Source organism: Haliaeetus albicilla, chromosome 12 (assembly GCF_947461875.1).
Source record: "Haliaeetus albicilla chromosome 12, bHalAlb1.1, whole genome shotgun sequence".
In the NCBI taxonomy this organism is placed as follows: Eukaryota; Metazoa; Chordata; class Aves; order Accipitriformes; family Accipitridae; genus Haliaeetus; species Haliaeetus albicilla.
Genome location: NC_091494.1, coordinates 20,418,072 through 20,437,735, shown reverse-complemented (window position 1 = coordinate 20,437,735; position 19,664 = coordinate 20,418,072).

The following is a 19,664-nucleotide window of genomic DNA, read 5'->3' as shown; positions in this document are numbered from 1 at the left end:
TAATGCTCTTCCTCTCATGCACTGAGAAACCGCCTTCCCCGTGTTTTACCACCACCTTTAGGGAAAAAGGGAGGTCTCTGGCTGGTGCAGGGGTACCAGTAGCTGTACCCCATTGCCCTGTGATGCTGTGGAGGCTTTTCTTGCCGGCGGCGTGCCAGGGGAGCAGGAGCTGCTCTCTGCCTGTGTTTGTTCATGCTGCTTTTTTTGTGATACAGTCCCCTATGGCAGCCCCTAATGACAGGCTGGGAAGTTGAAAGAGGCACCAGAGGTAAGAGAGGGATGTAACTGCTGGTTTAATGCTTCTTTTGTAGTCTTTTCCATCTGTATTGAAGGTGCCTGTTTAATACCAAGTGATGACTGCCCTGACTGTCACTCTCTGGGAGATATTGTGTTTAGGTGCCCTCCTGGGCTTTTCAGGCAATCAAATGGTGGCACATGGCCACGATAAACAAATGCCTTTAAAAATTCTCTGCATTGCTATTGAAGTGCCGATCCTGCTGGACGCATGACCCATCACACAGCAGAGCAGGGAGAGCTTTTCACCTAGCACTGTCATTGTCGCAGCCAGCAGCTTTTGTGTGACTCAGAGCTGTGGTAGAGCCCCAGACAATGGAGAAAGGGATGTCTTAATAATAACCCTTTCTGTGATCGACCTGCTGCTGATGGGAGCCACCAGGAAGGGCCCTGGGGCTTAGGGCTGGAAAAGGACCAGGTTTGTCCTGGATCTTGGTTGCACAGCAAGTACTGCTTATTGGAAATGGTTCTTGGCTGAGGAATGAAGAAGAGGGGCAGATCTGGACTTGGAATAAATTAATACCGATTGTGCGGGTGAGAGGGTACAAGACTTCTTCCCCAGTTACCCAAACGGGGCAGCAACGAAATGAGATTGGGCCTTTCCTTATGCTGAGTTTAGCCATTGTCATTGATGAGGAGGTGGTGGGATCATTCCCAAACCTTGGGCCTGTTAACTAGCATAAGCTAAATATTCATTTAGCTCAGAGTAGTGGTTCATGGTGCCAAGAGCTGGTGGGATAAGTCAGAGCTAAAAGTGGGGTGTTGGTTATTCTTGAGTGCACTTGCCACAGTCGTTACCACCATCATGTAGATGATGGGCACAGGTGTTTCATGCAGCCTGATGTGGGGACCCAGCTGTGTATTAGACCCCAGGCAATTACTCTTGTTGCTTTGTCCCTGGCCCACAAGAAAAAATATCCCCCATTTCCCTACCCCACCATAGCTATTAGGCAACCGGTAAAGAAATTGGCTGCAGTTCTGTATGTCTAAAGGGTGAAAAACAGCTCTTGAGAAGCGAGCAAGCTCTAAGGTGAGAGGTGCTGTCATGCCAGTGTTCAAACACCTCAGTGAAGAGGGAGCTGGCTGCCTTCGGCCAGCCTGCATGATGCGCCCTGCATGCACAATGCAAGGCAGCCCGTGGCTGTGCTGGGGAGAGCAGGGCAGCAGGAAGAAGACGGATGAGATTCCTTTTTAATTATTAATATAATCATAAAATATCTTACAAATAATATCATATGTAGACATTTTCATAACTAACTAGTGCTGAGACCAAAAAGAAACATGGCTTGTGTGAGCAAGTAGGTGCTGCTAAGCATGGGGATGCCTGGCTGGTTGGACAGGGGATAGATGGATGGAGACTTCAGGTCTGTTGTGCAAGGGAGGCACATGAGGTGGGGACCAGCTCAGGGAGACATGGGTTAAGATGCTGGGCCACACCAAGTGCACATGGGAAGGCTCCTACTCCTGCCTGGATTTTCTTCATTCAGCACCTCACAGGTTTTCTTCTCTCTTCATTTCCTCTCTCCTTCTCATTTCCTCCTCCTCCTCAGATTAATTGCTACTGCAGCTCCCCTAGCTTCTCCCCTCCCATCAGGAAGATCTATACAAGCAAGGCCTAGAGCCCTGCAGGGATTTCTGTGCCATTTTCATCTTTGTTAGGCCCTTGGTTCACCTAGGAGATGGGCTGTGGCAAGGACAGGGCTCCAGCAGTGCTTTCTTCTCTTGGCAGCAATGAATCTCCTCTTGCTCTGTTTCCCCTTCCCAGAGCACAGATCAGCTTCAGGGCCAAGCTTTCCACTGCTGTCTATGTGGTAGTTTTTAGAGTAAACCTCAACTATGTGAGTGTGTTTAATGGCTTATTGCAGCATCTGAAAAGGGATCCCATGCCTTCATCTTGTCTTCCCCTTCAAAAGTAATGCTGTTAGTATAGTCCTGCTGCTGGGGGGGGTGGTGGTGTATGGTTCTGTGGGGGAGCTGAGGAAGCTGAGCCTCTGTATTAGTTGTATTATATATTGCAGGCACACTTATGAGGCTATGCAGCCCACAGGGATTACACACTTCCAAAAAGTGAAATTAATTCTGATTTCAAAATAACATTCTGTTAAAGTGGAAATGGAAAAGTATTACTTCCTTCGTTTGAGGCAGCTTTCATATTTTGGGGGGAAGGGAGGAGAGAAGAGGGAGTGCTGGAGTCAATCCTGTTTCAGCTCGTCCAAAGTAATATCTCATTCTTATAAATATTTCAGCAGTTCTCAGTCACTCTGAGAGCATTATGCTTTGGCCAGGTAGTCCAGATTTATAAGGAATGTAGCATCAATTAATTTGCAGCCACAGTCATCTATATAATATCACCTACTCAATCACAGACACAGGATTGCTGCTGACCCAGGGCTCCACCATATTCTTTCCAGCTCAAGCAACAAGTCACATCTAAATCTTTCAAACCACTTTCCCTTTCCTGTTGGTTTGGGGATTAGCTTCTCATCTCACAGTCCTTTGCTGTGCTGTGAAGTCTCATTTTGGTTCCTGGGGAGTGAAGTCCATGATGCCAAAAGAAATGCAGTACCTGTTCTGGTGCTTTTCATCAATTCTCTTTTTAAAAATAAATAAATAAAATAAAAATCAGCCTCTCTGTAGAACCAGTTTTGGTAGGTTGGTAACAGGTGGAGGAGCTCAGCTCCTCTGTCCTTAGGTGAGGTGGTGGTGTCTGGGAGCTGGGCAGAGGGTGCTTTGGAGATGATACGTTTGACAAGCACATGTTCTTGGAACACTGGTATATGTCCTGCCAGAGAGAGCCCAAGACAAGGAGCACTGTATTGTGAACTGACCCAGGTCTTCCAGTGAGGCTTCAGCACTGTGAAGAAGCTTCAGTGCTCCTTCAGGACTAGGAGTAGACCTGGGACACTTGCTCTAAGCCATAAATGTGAGAGCTGGTGTGTGTTGAGGGGCACATTCTTAGATGCAGATCTGTACACATTCAAAACAAAAGGACTCTTCAAAAGAGACTGGACTGCTTTGTGTCTGTCCATGCATGAACACAAGAGGAGGCATTTGTTTTAGTAGGGTGTTTTGTTGGGGGTTTTTTGACTGATGGATCAGCTGTTCCCAGCATCCCCAGGGAAAGGCAGGCAGGAAGGAGTCATCCTGATCTAGGCTGCACTCTGAAATACTGCAGGGCAATTCATTTTGTTTGCTTTCTCCTGCATTGAAGGAAGGAATGTGTTTGGCTGAAGGATGCCTTCCAGGGATAATTCCAAGTGTCTTCCAAGTTTAAATTTGAAAGCATAAAAAAAAAAAAAAAAAAAAAAAAAGAGAACCTGTCCTTTCTTCCTATTCCTCATTATTGAAAATGTATGCTTGACTTCCCTTTCGGGTTCGTCTGGCTTTATCTTTCAGCTGCTGTTGGTTCTTGCTATGCCTTTCTGTGTGTGAGCAGAAACCTCTCTAATATTTGAGATCTTTGCTTCTGGAAGCTGCTAAGTTGTTATCCCCCCAACTATCTTTTTTGATAAGGCAAATTGAGCTCCTCTTAGTCCCTCACAGCAAGGCGTTTTCCCCACTGCATCTGGTTTTTGTAATTCTCTCCAGCACCAACTCTAAGTGCTTCTTAGTCACCTTTCAAAAATGTATTTGTGAAAGCTGTTATCAAAACACTAGCATCAGTCCTACTCGTGCAGTCTGAAGTTACAAGCCACCTTCTCCATCCCTTTGCATGCGACTAAAGACTGTATTAGACACTACTGACTATATCCTTCTCTGGGAGCTCACAGTCAGTTACTTCTTTATTAGGAAATAACTCCTCTTTTGTGTGTGTGTGTGTGTGCAGTGCTTTCTTTTCTTGTTCTCACTGTACAGAGACTCCCTCACACTTCCCTGCAGCTTTCCACCCACAGCTGGTAGGTAGATCTGTCCTGCTTTGTATGTTCCCTGATGGATACCTCTGTGTTTGCCTCTATTAAGGTGTTTGGTTTGTGCAGGTCCAGCATACCAGGAGGTCTGCAAAGCTCTGTGGGACCTCCTGCTGAATTGTTATATGCTGCTCCTCCAGCTTTTGTGTTGCCTGCAAATCTTAGTGGCAGGGATTTTATGCTGTCTTGCTGAACAGCACAGGAAAGGCTGACTGGCATTAGGCAATACCCGTCCCCCTGGAACCCTACTGAAACCGGCCTGTTTGGATGCTGATTTTCCCACACTTCCATGTGTCCAGTTTTATGATTTCAGCTCTTTGTTTTATCCCCTCCTCCTTTCTCAATCCAAGATTGGTGACTACTTTATAGCAATTGTGGGGAAAACAAGAAGTGGGGTGAGAAAAGCTGGGTAATGAGAGTGATAAATGGGGAATGGGGAAAATGCCGGGTTTGCAGGTAACAGGCACAAATCTGTGTGTGTGTGTGTGTACGTATTACAATGCAGAGCAGGAAAGCCTGAAGTCTCCTTTAGCACAGCCTGTAATCCTATTAGAAGGATTACTCTGTTGTCCTAGGCTATCTGATCGTGGTAAGAACTCATTTAGGTCAGCTGTTTAGGAAATTTACACACACAAGAAAAAAAAATTAAATAAGCCTCTTGCTCTATTTCATAGGGATCGACAAGCTCCTTTCAGACTTTCTCTGTGCTACTGATTACATCCCTCTTCTTGTAGTTTCTCTGCATCCCTCTTAAACCCTCATGTAAATGACTTGCTTTCAGGTTTTTACTTCTAACGGCAGACGTTGGATAGACGGCATGGTAGCTAGACCCCAGGTATTTCTGGACCTTGAAAGGATTAGAATTTTAAACAGTAAAGTACTTTGGTTTTTGCTCTCCCTCTGTGCGTTTGTGCACATTATAACTTCGAGAGCAAGGGTATGGGAAAGTCTGATTTGTGGGCAGAACTTAATGAAAGCTAAATCTAGTCTGGCAGGGCCCCAATCAGTTTAATCCCTGGTCTGCTGATTATCAGCAATGTTATAATTTAATTTGAAGCCTCTGTATTTAGAAGGTCACTGAAGCACTCCCATGCTTTCGTTTATGGAGAGAAAAAGCAGGGTGTCAGTCAGTTCAAGTGCCTGTCTCCCTCGGTGCTCCAGCAAAGCCAGGTATTAAACAGAGGAGACCTTAAAACAAGCAACCAAACAAAGCAGCTGGACACAGAAACATAACTATGCAGCCAGGTAGAAGGCCCTTCATGTTACGAAAAGCATGGCGGGAGCCTTCACCTCCTGAACTGGAATAAAGCCATGGCTGTCCTGAGCTTTGCATTGTATTTCACGGCCCACACCCAAATCTTTGCTGCAGAGCTGGGAGGGAGGTGTGTATCAAAATCTCACCTTTTGCTGCCAAAACACAGCCCACTCACGAGGGACTCTGTTCTGGTTGTTGGTGGGGCTCAGTCTGTGACAGGCAGTTGAGCTGCTTCTTTCCACCCAGAAGGAAATGTTGTTGATGCACACTCAGAGGTGTGAATCCCTGTTTTTACACAGTATTTTGGGACATTAAGTTCTCCAGCATCTCTGATCGGAGGAATCTGCCTGCAGTCTAACAGGGCTTTGAGGAGATTCATGCTTTTGTATCTGTCCAGGAGCTCCACACATCTGGCAGCCCAGTGTGGATCATGTCTACCCCAACAGCTGCACACACTGTAATCCCCACCACTCCTGCAGGAAGCAACCAGATCAACTGTGTAATATGTATTTGTGAGGTGAGGTCGGACCCTTCCAGAAAGCATCAGACAGAGTATGAATGCACTACCATGGATCGAAGAGCTGGTCTGGTGTATACAGGCTACATCTGTAGCAACCCCTCTCCTCCTCAAGCACCTTGCCTCTCTGTGTCCCTCAGTGCATGGATCTCATTGAGAGTGAGCTGGGGCTTTGCCTAAAGTCTCCTCCTCTTCTCCCATGGTGGGATCTGAGCAACAACCAGGTTGAGATCTTGTCAAGGTTGCTCTACTCTTATACTGGCATAGGGCCTTGGAGTAGAAGAGTGCTTGGTAAAGTGAAGGAAGTGAAAGGCTACTGTGAGCATGGAAGTCAAGGTGCTGATGTGCATCAGTAGGCTTTCTTCATTGGGAGATGTCAGATTACGGTGGCAGGTATTGCTTATTTGTACTGACGAGCAGGCCCTCTGGAGAGCCCTTAAGGCATGTTGGTACACAGGATTTGCAGGGGGAGGGATGGCCTCCTCCATCCCACCACCTATTTTTGGGGGCAGTTGTTAAGGCTTGTGATCTGTTGGATATCTGGGAGATTCATACACCATCCTTGGTCTTGCTTTTCCCTCCAAGCTAGGATAGCAATCTGCTTTTATCCTTTCCTTCACCTCCCCACCTGGGTCTTTTTTGCTGGATTTATTCTGGTTCTAGGGTAAGTTAGATGATCCTTGTTAATTCACGCCCAGCCAACACTCATTCTTTTAGCTAACCAGACTGCTTGCTTTAAGAGTGGAGGTTTTTACTGCCAGATACCTGCTCCCTCCTCTGTGTTTCCAGTGGAGTGCTGGTGACATCCAGTGTCTAGTTTGGCTTATCACTGGCATGCGTGTGTGTCCTATGCTGATATCCCCAGGGGATGCGATAGATCTAAAGATTGTTTTCCCCCTCAGCTAGTCTGCATTCGAATGAGGAATCATGCACTATGTTGGAGGTGTTTGTGACATCTGTAATTCACACATGAAGAAAAGGAAACCTTTGAGGCCAGAGCTCCTAGGAAAAGATGCCTTTAAAAGGAGAGGCAACTGTGTACAAAGAGAAATGAGAACTGAGAAACAAATCACAGCTTCCATTGGAAATAATGAGAATCTCAGATAGTAACACAATGCGCAACTTACTGAGGCCAGAGCGGTCCTGTCTCTCCGTTCCCCAGAGAGAGGCTTAGCTGTTTGTAATACTCGCAGGGTCACTGCTTCCTTTCCCTCGCTGAAAGCAACACTGGCCCTGCTGGAAAAAGGTGCAGAAGAAATGCCAAAGGCCAGCAGCACAGGCAGCTCCCCGCTTGCTGCTTTGTTGCTGCCTGGGGCACACGCAGAGGGACTCTATTTTCACAGGCTGGCAGGGAAGGAGGCAAGTCCCCATAGCCCCAAATTGAGAGCTCTCAGCTGGGACTCACACTGGCAAAAAGGATTTTGCTGAAGCACTGATGGTGGGAGGTCTGATACAAGCCTGCCCCAGCTACTCCAGAGGCACAGCACAGGCTAAAGGCAATATTTACCCTCATCCCCACTTTCCACCCCATTTAGTTAACTGGGGCAAACACAGGCTGTGCCTCTAAGATTTCTTCCCCTGGAGATTCCTGAAGCTGTAGAGTCATTCCCTAAGAGAGTAAATAGAAGCCCTGGTTGCTTGAGTCATTAAACACAGGACAAAGCACAGGGGAGCGATCTGTCACTGGTGGGCTAGGAGAGAGAGCAAATGGACCTTTCCATCCCAAAATTCTGTGATTTTCTTCACTCCTCATTTCCTTTATGAGATCCAGCCCTGAATGTAGTTGCTGCTCCCGCAGCTGTGTGCCTAACCTTGGGGGCAGAACATGCTCCTGCTCTTGTTCCTGGCATCCTCTCTCCTATTTCACGCATCCTATTAGAAAATAGTCCTTCCTCAGCAGGGTTTGGGAGTCCCAGTTTGGTGTGGGTGCAAGACAAGCCTCTGGAAGTCAGCTTTATACTTAGCAATTTACATATATCTAAACCGCAAATGGTGGGACTAGGCTTTAAAGAAACAGAACTTTGCTGCACGTAAATGAACTTGGGATGGACTGTGCCTCTCCCTGCTTTGAAGAAAACTTGAGGTGAAGGCAAGTGTTTTGATCCCTGAGGGGGTGAAGGGGCCCTGGACTGAGCTGCCAAAACCACTTGCCGGAGGACCTCTTCTGTAACTTCACGTCCCAGGTGGTCCTGTTCTCCCTGACCCCTTCTTGTGCAAGTGCAGAGGAGTAGTATGTTAGCCTGCCCAAGGCCAGAGGCAGCTGACTCCCAGCAGGATGGTTTCCCCGTCATCTAGTTCTGATGATCTTAGTTTATACTGTTTGTTTTCTTTAACTAAATATTTTATAAATTAACATGATTTCTGCATAGTGTTTATCTTTCTCTCTGTGAGCCTTTATGGCCAAGATAGCCTGAAGTAGGCTAATTAAAACACTGAACCATGACTGTGTCCCTAGCCAAGGAGTAAGACGACCATATAATGTATGTGATGCTGATACAGATCTGGGAGCTGGCGAAGCAGAGCACCAGAGGATCTGTCTGTGCCCATCAGTCTTACTTAAGAAGCCTTTTCTATTCATTGCTGTTGAGGCCTGTCTCTTCTCTGCCTTAAGTGGATGCTAAGATTAGGAGCCTCTGGGTGAACATCATCCTTCCAGATACAGGTGCTGCCAACGATGCAGTCAGGTACTTCTGCAGACTTCCACTACTTCTGTTAGTGGAAAGCTCCCAGAATGCAGAGGCAAAGCTACTCACCGTTACCGCCTGGAAGGACTTTTCCTCTGCACTTTATTGGTGAGCACTGCCTTGAGAAGCAGTCGAAGTTGTCTCCCTGCCCCTTAACATGGGTAGCCGTAAATGACATGTTCATGCTTATCTCACTAACCAGAGACAAGGCTGAACTGTAGCTTTTCTAACCCCAGGTGCATTGAGGAACCGGGGAGAGAGCTGCTACCATGGAGGCTGGAGGCGTAGGAGTTAAGTCTCCTATGTTCAGCTCCGAGGCAGTCTTAAGGGGACTTTTCAGAAGGCTGCCTCCTTCTTTTACAGGCCTTTTTTCACTATTGTTCTTTCAAGATAAAGAACTTGGCTCTGTAAAGGAGTAAGCCAAGCACTGTTTTATTGCTACCAGCTGAATAGTAAAAAGCCAAGCATAACCCATTTGCTGTTGTGCAGTGGTTAAAATCCAGCTCAGTACTTTGCATTCCAAGACATTCTGCCTCATCCTTTTTCATAGATTCCCTAGCAAGCAGTAAAAATATCTTGCAAACGACTTACGCCCAACCACAAAAGCCCTCATGTAAATATGCTGGTGCTCAATTACAGAGGGGAAGTGATTGCACAACAGCAGCTATAGGAATCTTTGTTTAATTTAAATGAGGTAATCCCTTTCCGCATCTGTAAAGGCTCTCTAAGGTTAACCTCAGACTGCAGGCTGGTTACCTGCACAAACAAATTCAGATCATAGCCAGGCTGGTGCTGATGCCTTAGGTCTTAACTGAACAAAAGCCTCCTCTGGGCATGGTCCTTTTAAATGTTTATGGTTACAACCTGTGCTTATATATATCTACAAGTACCTGGCTCCTCAATTGCATAACCAGACACAGGGTCCAGAGTAGGTAGGTGTTAAAGCTTGTTCGATGAATTAGTTTTCCTTCCTATCTGTGGTCATCTTTACCTCTGTAACCCAAGTTCCTGTACTGAACCTTGTCATTTTGGCAGCAAGCGCCTTCCTCTGTAGGACAGCAAGGCATGCTCTATATTTACACTTGCTCTGAGAGGATGGACAAACTGGGGGCCTGGAGGAGACTGGAGGTAGAAGCTCTTCAGGGAACCAAGGAGGCACTGCTGGGACATATGCCCTGAGCCTAATTCCTGCAAAGCCATAGGCTCAGAACGAGAGAGGCCAACCAGAGCTGTGATGGATGAAGGGTTCCCAGTGAATTAGGGTAGTGGGAGCTGCTCTGTTTAAACTCATTCCTTCCCTTCCACAGTGTCCTTAAGGTCTCTTCTGAAGACTCTTAACGTGGATTGATGGGTACAAATCCTTTCTTTCACATTACCCTCTCTTCTGGTTTGGTTTTATTTCCAGTACAGATCTGGCTCCCTGTTCTATTTTCCATTTACCAGGAGTGACTATAAGTGAATCTCCTTGTAAGATCAGCAGATCCAGTCCACTTTCCTGTTTGTCCTTTCCCTCAACCATTTCTGTATCATGGTTTGAGCTATCTTTTATTATTTCTGACAGCTAGGGTTGTGGTCTCTGCAGAATGGCTTCCCCAACCCCTGTAAGCTCTCTGCCAAAATTAGTTAGCTGTTCTCAGATTTAACAGCCATCCTGTTCCAGACACAGATTTTCAGTATCCCTGGCACAACACTCATTCCTGCCATAGCTCACCTTGTCAGCACCAGAAGCAACCTAACACTCATCTCATTGTCTCAATCTGACCCCACTCTCTGCCTTTAAAAACCAACAAAGCAGTAACCTTCTAAGATGCCACTGGTGTTGCCACCCATGAGTGAGGCTAATGGTAGGAGGAGAAGATCACCAGGCTGTTTTCTGACATTTTTTTCCATGTGAGGGACTTGAAGTGCATTTGTAGTTTTATAATTCATGTAAAACAAAGAGGAAGAGCTGGAAGTGTGGCTCTAAACAGGGAAACAGCAGTTCAGCTCCTCGCAGTCTGAACCCAGCAAGATGCATTTCTGATTGTCATTCTTCTTGCAGGGACTCTGAGAGCCAGCAAGACAGGGCTTATAGGGCTAGCTCCCTTCTCTGCTTGGAGCAGAGGTAATCGGGATGTCTCCATGGGGTGTATGGAGATGACAACTGCTGAATTCTTCAGACCCTATTCCACCCCAAGGTTTCGGCTGTAGCTGCAGCAAGTAAGGGTTAAAGCTGTTGGTGAGATCCCAAACTCTTCGGTGTTCATGGCTTCCTTATGCAGACAGGGAAAGTTTTGGCAATCTTGCTGTGGTGTTGTCATTAGCATACATTTGTTTCAGATTAATTGAAAGCGAAGATGAGATTCCCAAACTCATTTAACTTCCTAAGCTTTGTTCTCCAGGGATTGATAGTGGAAAAACAGCTGGGGACCCAACGTGTCCTTTAGAAGGGGATGAAATGCCGTTAATCCTGGTTATATCAAAGGGAGCGGAAATGAAAAGTAAATTCCCATTTGAAAAGAGTTTTTTTTTCCCCTGTGCATTTTCCCCACTCTGTTTTTCTGTACAAGAACTTTCTTGTCCAGGAAGGTTGGAAGATATTTGTAGCCCTGATTGTTTAAATATTAATCTGTACTTTAAGATTCGTTTGTGTGCGTGAAAGAGACAGACAAGTGCAATGGAAATCTTACAGATGTACTTTCTATCCACTGGATAGAGCTGCTTCAGTGTGCAGTGATGTTAGTCAAAGCCAGAGATGTTATATGCTTTGACAGGACTAGTCTATTATAGGTTTCAGAAGTACTAACCTGCAGCAGCCCCATAATATTAGATGGGGTGTATGGGACCTGAGTTTGTCTAGAATCCATTCGTTACTCCTCCTAACCTGGAAAAATTCCCTTCCTGAGCTGAAAGTCTTTGCAAAAGTGGTATCTGTGTTACATAAGGGAGGGTGTTTCATCTGTAAAGAGAGGAAGCAGAGGTTGGAGTGAGAGGGTGGGCTCCCAAGATGCTGGCTCTGAAGAAGGAGGTGTAGGCACACTTTACTCTGCAAGTGAAATGTGTGAGTTGGGAGTTATGTAAATCTAGAGTAAAACTCTGCTCTTTTCCTCTCCAAATAAGCCTCCACATAGCTGGTTATTATTTTGAAGCAATTTTGCTCTCTGATGATTCAGTGAGGGAAGCTGCTGAAACAAAACAGAAGTGAATTGCAGAATAGTTAATATTGCAGAACAGCATAGGAGGCACACATCGTCTTTAGGTTTTGGGTCTCAGTCCTCGCTCAAGGCAGTTAACCCTCATCCAGCCAGAGAAGAGTTGCAGCATCTGTGAACTAGCTGTTCACTCATGCTCTGGCACTGAATATGGAGGACATGTATTAAACTACTTGCAAACAAGCTCCGGTCCAAGAAGGTAAAAATTCATAAACAGGCTGGTGAAAACATTTGAAAAATGAGTAAACAGGAGAGAGACGACAATTTATGTCAAGGGGGAACAAGCAAATTTTTTCGCTACACTTTTATTCATCTTCCATTAATTGGCATTTTCCGCTAAGGTAGAATGTGAGGCTGGAGAGCCAAAGACCATAGAGCTGAGATTTGGGATGTCCCGGTGGCGGTGGTTTTGGGGGCAGGCAGTTGAACTAAGTCCAGCAGAGCAAGAGGGTGTTGCCCTGGCAGCATTGGTCTGGTGCCGCAGGATGGCAGCTGCACTGAAGCTTTCATATGAGGAAGTTTTCATAGCACCTGCCCACGGTCTGCTTGGCTACATCCCACAGAAATCTTAGGCTTTCACACATAGCTTTTGCAGGTCTGCAGTTCGTCTAAGTAGACATGAATGATGGAGGGAATGAGCCTTTCCTCAGAGAGCAGTGAGTTAATTAATGACTCCAAAGCACATTACTATAGCAATGAGCTCATATATTAGAAATCACTTCGAACGAGTGACTGAAGGTTGTATCCATGTGCCACGGACCTTGCATGTATGCACACAGTTTTCCCCACCTTCAGTGAACATGGTAAGTCCTTAGCTGAAATTGGAATTCAGACCTTTAAAACGAGTGGGCATAGAAACCACACTCCCAAAGTGTTTGAAATAAACCCTGCAGCTTCTGCATGTCTGAGCTGTGCATCTAAATAGGTTCTGGTGAGGCCTCTAGGGCTTTGGAGAAGCCTTTCCAAATGGATATGAGTCATATACCACTTAATCATTTAGATACTGATGTAGACTGTTTGTTTGTGAGTTCTCCTCCTTTTTCTGTAAATTGAGTTGACTTTTTGGGGAATGGCAAGTGTTGGCTTTGCTCTGAGATGTAACTGGTCTGCAGCTGCTTGTTAAAACCAAGCTGTTCTTCCTTGTATCTGTATCACTGAGAATCACCGGTAAGCGTTGCTTCCTGCAATGGAAGTGCCTTCCATTTAAGACAAGAAGTCATGAGGTGTAGGGAGACTGCGAGGGGAGAGGAAAGGGAAAAGCAGAGAGGAAGCATGTCCTAATTTTGGCTGGTAAATGGATTTATGCATCTTTTTGAATGAGAGCATAAATTTGCTGATCAGACTCACTATTTCACTAGTTTAACTGCATCATCCTCCTGCTCAGCTGTTGCGTGTTGCTGAGGGAGTTGGGGAGACATTACATCTCCTTTCAATATTTGTGTTTCATTTTGCCCCATTTATGATATTTTCCTTGGAAATAAAGTTATTTCCACTGTGTAAGCTTTTACTTTTGCCTTCTTTGTTTAACAAACATTAATTTTATACTCTGTCTGAATCCTGGGGAGAATGGCAGTCCATCTAAAATCTGAGGTGACTTGAAAATTGCATTAATGAGCAGTTGCTTTTACCTGTGCAGCTAGAACTTCCAGAAAATTTCTTGAGACCAAATATATCACGGTGTCTGATTCTACTTAATCCAAATAAAAGTAGACTCCTTTTGTAAAGCTAAAGGGGGTTTGGAGGAAGTATTTCTGAAGTGTAAGAAGGAATAGATCAAACTAAAATCTAGATTTCTGGATGGAGTAAACTGAGCTGGGAACATTCTGGAGGGCAAGGAAGCAGTGCCAAAAGGTAATGGTGTCAGCTCAAAAACTGGTAGCTGGTCTCCTTCCAGAGGCTTCTCCAGAAGGCAGGACTTCAGGGGAATAAGAAATACAGTAGCCACACTGCAATTAGAAGGAACCCTGTGAACCTGCTCGATGCTGTAATGGATGACATGCATCACGTGTTTTGGTTTTCATCTCTTGTGACTGAGGTCTGCCATACTGAGGTTTTCATCTCTTGGGATGAAGCCGTCTGCGCTTTTAGACCTTCAGGACCTTCTGTACCTTTTATCTTTGATTTGATTCCATCTCGTCTTTCTAGCAGCCTTTGATTTCCCAAGTGAATTAAAGTTCCAAATGTCATATATCTGAGGATTGGCATAAAAGGGGGTTTAAAAGGACTTATTTTGGAGCAGTAGGAACTACATGCATCCAACACTGAACAGCTCCCAGATGTTGCAGCTTCATTTAATTGCTGAAATCAGAGATGTTGGGAATGGATTTCATCTGAAAGTCTGATCTCCTAAACTAAAAGGCATAGGACAACATTTGCTCATCCCCTGGAGATGCTGCCAGAAGTCTGTCTCTGATTAGCAATGTTAATGGAGTATTAACATAAGCCACGCCAGCAAGGGAAACTGTAGAACACATTATCATCAGGAGAGCCAGCTGTGTAAAGGCGTGTAAAGATGATGATAAATGTAGTTTGTGGCTTGGGGAGCCGGCTGCTGAACTGCTCCATCCCCTAATTCAGAGGTAGCAGAGCAGGGATGGACACGCCAGCCTGCTGTTCTCCATGCCATCACACCAAAGAGGGATGGAGCAGGGAAAGAGTAGAACAGATGTTACCTTCATAGGAACAGGGAGATGAAGGGGACTTCCCAGCTGAGTCAAGACTTTTGCTGTCACAGACGGAACACTTTTGGCTCAGCTCCATCTTTCAGCTGTTTAGGATCTTGCCTTTTGCGACCTCTGTGGAAGATTGATCTGGGGTCTAAATATCATGGTGGCTCTGATTTCCACTCTAAACATCTCCAGAGATACTTTGTGCTATTTGTTCTTGGTTTGTAGGGGTTTTTTTCCCTTTGACTCAGAGTCTGTGAATAGTCCGGTCTGAGAGTGAGGCTCAGAGATATTGTAAAGCTACTCTTTTCCTTTATTGCCTTGAATACTTCATAGTTATATATTGGCCATACAGGTCCTACGAGTCCTCACACACTTGCCCCACTGCATCCCTCATGGAGTCAATATTGCCAGCCAAAAGAAGTTTGTTTCTCTGAGTTTGTGCTTGAAATCCAGAACCTTCAAGTGAGCAAACTCAATACATCAGCTCCTTCATCTATAAATTGTGGAGCTTTCTGCTTTGCCATGTGAAGAGAGCAGTGAGCTCTAGATCAGTCATACACAGAGCTCTGGAGCAAAATGCTTGTGCTTTAATGTGACAGGACCGACAGGCACTTTGCAAGACAGTTCTAAATCCTGCTAACATGAGCTTGTTTGCATAGTTTCCTGATAGAGCTATGTATTTCACCCATTGACCTTTTTGACATTTTCCTGGTTTCCCTCCTGCAGGAGCACTTCAACAGTAAAGTGCCATACTCTGCTGAACAAACTTGGCATCTTGTCAAGCTGACTTATTTGGTATGTATTTACACTTGTAGACTTTAGTACTCTCCTGGCAATTGAGCTTCCTTCCTGCCTACATAAATATGATTTCATTATTAGCTTTGTTTAGTTTTTGTTCTGCATCTGCGTGCTTTCCTTTCCAAAGCCGCCAAGGAGAATTGCAGGTGTTGATCTCAATTTGCACCCAAAGTATCCCGAACTCTCTATGCCACCTGCCAATTCCAATAATGAGCAGCACTCTTGACCTCCTACCTAAAACAAACCATAAAAACTTGCCCCAGTAATTTTTTACATTGAGGAGCCCACAACTTCTGTTAGAGCTACAGCCTGTGTTTTTGTTTGTTTATACTTGGAAAAAAGTATTCAGTTTCTCTCAAAGGTACTTTTCTGCCTTTTCCCTCCTGTACTTAGACCTGTAATGTTTACTCAATACACAATCTAAGCCAGAGAAGTTGCGTTTGCACAAAGGGTCCCAAAGTATGTGGGATTCATCTTGTTTAAGTTCTTGTCAAGTGCAAGGGAAGGTGCTATAAGCATGATCTGGAGAGGAAATAAAGATCTTATTCCCACTATAAGTGCTGTCTATTTGAGAAGGTCAGATGGAAGACCTCATACAGTTACTCATAACATTGTATTAGCCCTCCAAGGGTGTTAGCAATCTCAGTTCCCATTGATAGTAGTGGGTGCCCATGTTGATCAGGCTTTGTGGGTGCAGGTGATAACTTCCAAAATGCCTCCTAGGAAGACAGGGTAACTTCCACTTAGGGGAAAATGAAGAGCCAGTGGTTGGATCTCCATTTTCTTTGGCACTCCAGGCACTGCTTGGCTGTTTCTGGTCCAGGCACTGCCAAGGTCTGACAGCAGCTGGCTTTGGCACTTCAACAAAGAGGCAGATGAGCTGCAAGCAGACAACTTTCCACGATTCTGGCTTAAACCAGCTGCTGTGCCTTTAGAAAAGGTGGAGGCAGCTTCTACACAACTTCTGGACAATTCCTGTTTACTGGAAACTAACCATAAGGCTCCTCTAAGCCCCTACATCACTTTTTCATTCATGTAACCTTTTCTGGTTGGAAAAAGATATATTTGTATGCACTGGACTGAGGATGCACCAAAGATGTGCTAATGCCAGTGGTCTGTACACGCATTATCTTCTGTGCAATCTCACAGCCCATGTACCTGTAGTTTTCTCCGGGGAATCTCAGAATCAAAGGAGAGCTGTAGGGAGAGTGGCATTCACTGTATGTTCAGCCTTTCATGGGCAAAAATACTGCAGGTGACTGTCACCTTGAATGACTATTCTAGGTTTCCTTGCAAGCTTTTGCAATTTTCCTGCAGAGGAAAAAAAATCCTGCATGTTTTTTGGAATTAATGTCTACTTTGAGTCCCAGAACTATGTTGGAATCAAAGCATTTCTTCTAGAAAAAAAAAAACGCAAATCTCACTTTACCAGGCTGGGGCCTGGCTCTGTAGTGGATGGAGAAGCTGCTGGAATAAGGGTAGATTTGTTTTTCTCTTGGGTGGGGGCCGACAGGAAAGGTTTCATGAGATGGAGGAGAGCAGAGGAAAGAAAGTGAAACCAAGCAGTCAATTTGCTAGCTGCAATCTTTGATCTGTGGCTGTCTGCAAACAGTATCGCAGCTCTGTGATTAGAGGTACATGCTCATTAAGTGTTGTATGCTCCAAGCAGGCATTGTACATACAGCACAATGTATTCCACTTCCTTCTGCCCAAATATCTTTTTTTCATCTATATTGCATTAAGACCTTGAGGCCTATCATCAGGGAGAGAAAAAATACAATTTTCTTATTGTACAATGCATTTCATTCCCAGCTGTTGTATTAAATTTATTCCTATTTGAAGTGGTGTCTGTGAGTATAAATCATTTAAGTTTATATGTTTTTGTTGCTGTGGCAACTGTTTGACTAATTGAATTCCAAAGTGTCTCTCTCTATTTCAAAGCTATGATAAAGGGCACACGTTCTTAGCAGCAGGAGTCTGAAATGGGGGGGAGGGGGAGGACAGACAGTCCTGTCAAAATGACATGTTCTCAATCTCCTGTGCACAGGCTTAGCAGTGGCACTTTTGGCAATTGGTGGGGAGGAAGGCAAGGGCTGTGGAGGAGCCAGAACTACCTGTAAGCTCTCCCTGTGAGTACCATACTCAGAAATGTTGTTCATGCCATTAGCAGGCTGGAGGAGGCATGCAAAGCCTGTGACTGGGGCATTGGGAAGGTCATGTTTTACCTCTGTGTCTGTTTTCCCCATCATTCATCAGTTCTCAGTGGACTTGAAGTGCTGCAGTACTTCGTGGTTATAAACAAGCCCAAGCTATAATGAGCCCCATCTTCTTTCCATGGGGACTTTGTATGAGCTCCTGGGGCTTGTCTCCTAGCTGGGATCATGCATGTGTTCCTAAGGGATTTCGTTCCCTGTCAGTTTTTAGCAGGAAAAGGCTCCTCAGAGCTATGGCAGAGGGCTAGGGAATACTGGGGTGTTCTCCCTTGGGGGACCTGCAGGGAAAATTTCTACCCTGCTCTGTAAGATTTTTTTCCATCTGCAAAGCAGAGGTAGATGTCCTCCTAGACTGAGCCAGGAGGACAGAAACATTAAAGCCTAACTCTTTGCAAGGAAATTTGTCCCAGGAGGATGGAAGGAGCAATTCTTTTGCAGGCAGAAGTTTCCATGCAGGAACTGGCCTGTCCGTGCTATTCCCAGCTTGTTTTGGCCACTTCTGTTAGCCTAGAGAGGGCTCCTTTTTTGTGTTAATTATGTAGGTGTTTATTGCGGCCACAAAATGTTAATAGACAGCCTAATGGAAATCATGCTGGCTAATGAGAAGCTCCTGAATACCTGCTGATTTTCTCTGGGAATAACAGCAGCCACAATTCAACAGGAAATAATTTCCCTGCTCCTGCCCTGCACTTTTACTTCGTGATTGCATCATGCTGTTAACCTTTAGTCTGTCTCTCTCTGCAACCTGGGGAAAGGCCAGGACCTCTCCCTTCCCTCCAACCAGAGGGGATGTGGGGATCTGCTTGCCTTTCCTGCTTTCTAAAGGGTAATCTGTGAAGGGTTTTATGGAGCTTGGAAAGGTTACTGTGTGCACCAGAGCCAATTCAGGGTGGCTGTGGCAGGAATGAAGTACAGGGAGCCCTGAGTGGATCCAGTCCTTCCTTCGCCACCTTCTCACAAGGGATGCTCTCAGGTCCAGGGCGTGTGCCGGTAGACTGACAGTCCAGTTGTAGGCAGCCTCAGCTGCTGTTGGGTTTGGTGTGGTTTTATTCCCAGCCCATTAGATGCTCCACCAGCCGCTGCACTCTCATGTAATCACCTCAGCTCGGAAAGGCAATGACAATTTGCAACAGGTACTGGGAGGGGGCAGAACAAGGTGACTCTTAGGGAACTTGGTCAAATTATGAGGGGTTTTTTTTCTTCTTTATTGCATTTTTAATGAATTTCCAACAGTCTCTGTCACATAAATGCCTTAAATCAGTAATAAAAGGGAACCCTGTCCATCAGGCTGCCTGGCCAGAGCTAATGTGGCTAAAATGCAAATCATCAGCATCTGGTTTATTATTCTGATGTAGAGAAAGGAAAGGGAGCTGTGTTTGATGAGGGGTGAGGGTGCAGCCTGGTTTGGGAGCTCAGAAAGCAGCAGGAAGGAACAGCTAGAGTAGCATTCATGGGGAGAAGAGCAGGTTCCTCTTGAACAAGAGCAGGAGCAGGTAGAAGAGTGGTGGGTTGGAGTAGTGGGGTATATGTGTGTGCAGTGGATTGGGAGGGGCATCAAACTGGGAGGCTGTCAGTGGGGAGAAGGGTGTATGATGGATCAGGGGTGGGATGTGTAGACTTCTGGGGGAAAGGGTGGGTTTGGCTATGACCAAGGTATGCTTGTGTTTGCACCCGCTGGAGGAGAACACACACCTCTAATTTCCACAGGGGAGCAAAGGTCTCTCTTAGCAACCCCCCCCAACAAATCAACCAACCAACCAAAACAAAACAAAAACAAACAAACAAACAAAACAAAAACAAACAAGCAAACAAACAAACCAAAAACAAAACCAGGCTAAACTCAGGAGGCAAAATCCATTGGAGATATTGGAAAGCTGTGTAGTTGAAACTGTATGAAATAAAGAGACTCTGTTCACTGAGCGATATGGGAACTCCCAGCTGGGACCAAATTTCACAATTTTTCCCCTGTGGGCAGAAATTTTATGCTTCTGTCTTTGCCTGCCAAAAATAATAATTTTAAAAAAAAGTGATCTTACTGTTGCAGAAAGAGCCAAACATTTCCCTTGTGGGCTGTCTTAGTGAACAGTTGTGAAAACACCAGATTTCATTGTAAAGGTGGTATTTCTCAATGGTGA